This window comes from Thamnophis sirtalis, unplaced genomic scaffold (assembly GCF_051295495.1).
Source record: "Thamnophis sirtalis isolate CommonGarterSnake01/CBP01778 unplaced genomic scaffold, rThaSir2_p1.2 scaffold_16, whole genome shotgun sequence".
NCBI lineage: Eukaryota > Metazoa > Chordata > Lepidosauria > Squamata > Natricidae > Thamnophis > Thamnophis sirtalis.
The window spans coordinates 6,513,993-6,518,976 of record NW_028261396.1 but is presented as its reverse complement, the minus strand read 5'-3'; positions in this window follow the sequence as shown (position 1 = coordinate 6,518,976).

The window sequence follows — 4,984 nt, the reverse complement described above, 5'->3', positions numbered from 1 at the left end:
CAATAAATTCGGGTAGACTCTGCTTAGCAATCATTTGTTCAGTGGCCTAAGTTACCAGAGAACTGAATGAGGGGTACTTACTGCAGTTCTTCTGGGGAATCACATGATCAAAGTTTGGGTGCTCGTCAAGCTGCCAACATTTACAGTCACAGGGTGAGCTTCAACTTTCTCCAATCTGCCCTACTGTTCTACTGCTTCTGTTGCCCCGGGGACTGATCCATCTCCTTCCTCCCACTGCTGATGAGGCAGTGGGAGGAAGGCAGCTACTCGCTATGCAAGGATTGGAAACTCTTGCAAGGCTACAGAACACCTTGTGCCACTTCACTGGCTTGCTCCAGTCATCAGCAGCCACTAACTGCACTCACTCTGGTCTGTAGCATCTCCCATAGCAACCACTTACCTGCCCACCAGCCTGCTTGCAAACCTACAGGACTCGTGACTTCCCAGCAGATTTCCCATTGGTTTTGCTTGCTGAAACCTGATAGGAAATTACAATGGGGACCCTGTAAATGATTCTCATTTGACACTGGCAAAGGGAACTGCTGAGACGGTCATCACTTCACTGATGAAGTCACATGGCATCACTTCACACTTTAGTCATGGAAATTTCAATTGCTGCCATTAACTGAGGACTGCTTGTAAGAATAGAAAGGAAATCACGCATAGAATAGACTGTTATAATGAATGATTGTAATGATATAAATTATTTTAATTATTTTAATTACGTAGGGAACATCCTACTTGGGGCGCTTCCAACACTGCTCTGGCTAGATGGCTTCCTCCGGTTTATGAAGATGAACTAAGTCAGCCCAGAGGATGGAATCTTGGTTTCTTACATAATGGATTTCCATTGCCTTCGGTCAGTACAGGACGAAATCATTTCTCAAAATAAAGTCCCTTAGAAGGCATCCATACTGTGCTGAAACATAAGCTTTCAGGCAAGAAAAAAAATAAGGAAGCCCACTGAGAAGTAACTTTCTATAATCCAACAAGATTCAATCCAACAAACATAATCAAATGGTAGCTATTAACAGTAATCAAACTCAGCAGTTCCAAAGATAATGAAGATCAGAAAAGTCTTCATGAGGATGATATGTACCACATGCCAACATAAAAAGTTCAAGAAACAGAGCTTAGGTACTACAGTGGTACCTTGATACTCAGCATTAATTGGTTTCTGGAGGTATGATGAATACTAAAAACGATGAGCACCAAACACATTTTTATCATAAGATATAATGTAGTGAGTCACAAGGCAGCCGACACTGATAATTTCCAATTTGTGCATCGAGTACCAAACAAATGATGAGTACTGGGACAAAACGTTCATGTCAAAATGCATTGAGTACCAAATCCAATGAGTATCAAAGCAGTTGAGTACCAAAGTGCCATTGTACATCTTTCATTTTTGTCACTCTCTTCGTGTCCACTTGCAGAGTGAAAAACCTGACATTGCTTAGGATATGGAAAGACACGTTGATTCCTTCAGATCGATCAGCCCTATGCTGGGGGCAACTTTGTGTACTGTCTTCTAATCCGCAGATTATAGGATTATAGGGATGAGTTTCAGCCTTCTGTATGTTGGTGAATTAAAATTCCCAGCAGTCCTCATATTTTCCCACCCTGCTAAGATGTTGCCCTCATCACTATCTGGAGAGACACAGATTCTCTGCCTTTGAGTGATAGAAGGTGGGCTGCATGGGGTAAGGGTTAGGAAGCTCACAAAGAAAAGGTTCTAGATGGTGCTTCCCTTCTTTTCCAGCCAAGATCCCATTGATTGGGGAAATGTTGACACGGAATTATTCATTCATGAACATTAGATATCTGGGAAATTAAGGCCTTGTTTCTAATGAATGGGAAAAGGGAGATATGATTAAGGGCTGGATAGATGTATTTGATCTTAGATTTTTTGAACATATTAGAATAAGAGTTGCTCCCCTCAAATCTGTGAGCACTGCTACTTCCACACGTTGCATGCATAAATTGTAGGAAGGAGGTCTGTACATACTGTATAAGATCAGCACCAATACTAAAACAAATAAAACACAGTATTTCTTTCATTGCGCTGCTAGAGCCGGCAAACTGAAAGGATAAAGGTTTCTCTTGTCCAGTCATGTTTGACTGTAGGGGACAGTGTTCAACTCCGTTTTTTAGCCAAGGAAGCCAGCATTGTCTGAAGATATTTTTGTGATCACATGACCAGCACGACTATATGTGAGGTGCACGGAACACTGTTATCTTCCCACTGGTGTGGTACCTATTTATCTACTTGCATTTGCATGATATGAAACTGCTAGGTTGACAAGATTTGGGGCTGGATCAGGAGCTCACCGTGTTTGTGCAGTTTTTGGCTCTTGAGTTGTTGACCTTCCGGTCGACAAGCCCAGTATCTTAACCATTAGCAATCTCTTATGCATAATGGGCAAATCTTTCACTGCATCACAGGCAAGACAACTTCTGTATTTCTGCCTGGAAAGTCATCCAGGTGCTAGAAAGCAGTCCTTCCCACCAGAAGCTGTGCTTTTTCAGTGTCTTTCCCATCTTCTTTTTTGGGTGGACCGAAGTACTCTCATTATATGACTGAGGATGCTATGTAAGACCCCTTAGAGTGTAATTGTACATAAGTCTCCTTGAACTAAATGGAAGTCCCACCTGAGTAGCCATGTATAGGAGCCCAGTTAGTAGCTATCAAATAATCAAGTTATGTGAGTCTCCCTCAAGATATCAGTCGCAAGTTTCTTATTTTCCAAAAGGATGAATAACATGCTGGCAAATATGTAATTCAACCTTCTGTGATGTCCAACTTCTACACCTGCATACAAGCATCAGTCTGTCAAAACGTAGAGAAATAAGTCAACAATTTGGAGTTGGGGGCTTTTTCAGGGCTGGGATAACATTAGGAAAAAAATACTGTGTAACATGGTGACTTGTTAACTTGTTGTCTTCCAGGTACGTGAAGTGACGAGAAAAATTATTGAGGCGTCTAACGAGGCTGTCACTGAAGATGAGTCATATTCTGATCTGATCACTGTGTGGGGCCAGTATATCGACCACGACCTGGCCTTCACTCCTCAAAGTGAGAACCCAGCTTCCTTCCAGGGAGCCCTCAACTGCCAAGTGACCTGTGCAAACCAAAATCCATGCTTCCCCATACAGGTACAGTTTAATAAATTTTATTTCCTTTTAAATACTCTTTGTAAAAGAGTCCCATTCACAGACGCCCACCTGGATGTGACCAAATCATCCGTCATTGCATATTTTACATATCTGTGCCTGTATGTACTTCAACTACTTCACTCTCGAAGGGCTTCGAGTGGCGTCCTTTGGGGCGTATCTGTGCAAGCAAATGTATTCGGCGCATGAAATTCCAGTGGTGAGCATATTCAGAAGTCTCGCCATCCTGTGCAGCATGGCTATTAAAAACGAGGCAGTCCTTTGAGGAAATATCAATCCTTCTTCAGGGACCCACCAGCTATAATGAAAATCCAGCCCAGCTGTAATGAAAATTGTCCCTCTGGGTTTGAGGATATGTTTTACATTCAAGAAATCCATCCCAGATATCTCCATTTTGTTTTAATCTAGTGGAAACAGATGTTACCCTACGAAGGACACAGGCAGGACTTGGTAATTTGGTTAGATATCTTGACTTTGTACTAGATAATTGAGGAGTATATTCATTTATTCCATAACCTCCATAGGCGACATAATAGGTATTTTATAGCAATTTGTTCCATTCTTTTATGTCTTGTCAAACTGACAAGCCATTACAACCCTTTGGCTGTATTCAAATATTTTAATTTGATTAACCATGGCTTGTTAAACAAGGCATAGTTGGCTGAATTCACATAAAGTAGTAATAACATGCTGAGTCAAAGTTACACAACTTCATATTTTGGTTTACTGTGAAGTAAACTGTGTTCATGTTTACTGCACCCTAAACATAAACACATATACAGCTTAAAAGTATGCAACATTGAAATAAAAGTATTCCAAATTCAAATGCTAACACAGATTCCAAGCTTTTTGCCAGTCTAATCAACCCAATGGTCAAGAATACTACTTAGGTGGGGGAAGTGAAAATATAATAATAAAGAAAGAAAGAAATATAAATGAAGGCGCAGGTGAGTCCCCCACCTCTTATGCAATTGGTCTCTAAATTTTTCTTCTCCCTTTAATCTCCATTTAATATATCATTTCTTTGAAGATTAAGAAAAGTACCTCCGAAGAATGAATTTCTTCCCTCAAAACAGAAGAATCCTCTTGAGTGTGATAATTATAATTCTGAGATAGATTTTAATAGCTAGGAGCTATTTGATGTCCTGACAGTAATTAATTTTTCTAAAAGCAGCATGGTAATTATATTTTATTTAAATTGCTGTTGTGATAAATATAGTTAAATAGCTAGAAATATTTTCTCCTAATGATTAAGGATCAAACATCCTATGAACAGGCAGCCTCAAATCATTAGTAGAAGAATTCTTCTGTTAGTATTTAACATACAGTGGAATTATGACAGAATTCCATACTTACGTGCCAGCCCCAAATGAAATTTCCCCAAATGAAAAAATTAAGATGATCCAGTGTAAAAACCGTTGTGCAACACCACTAATTCCGATGCCACAATGATAAAAAAAAAAACCTCATGACATAATATTAAGGGTAGTTTCAAATGTGTAAAAGTATTTAGCTGAATATTTTCAGCTCCACCAAAATAGGGAAATCTACACTGCTTTCTTTGAATTGTCAGCATATTTCTCTCCTGTAACTTCACTGACAAAGAATGGCAATGTTATATGTAACTTAATCAACACTTCTTTGTGACACCTTCCTTCCACGAAGTAACTGAAAATGGGAAAGTACAACAACTTTTCGGGGATTCAACCGTAGCTGAGTTGGCCAAGTGATTTCCACAGGGACAAAAAAGGGAGAATGGGAAAGGCTTCTGAATACTGCATAATTCCTGCATTTTAATTTATATTCTACA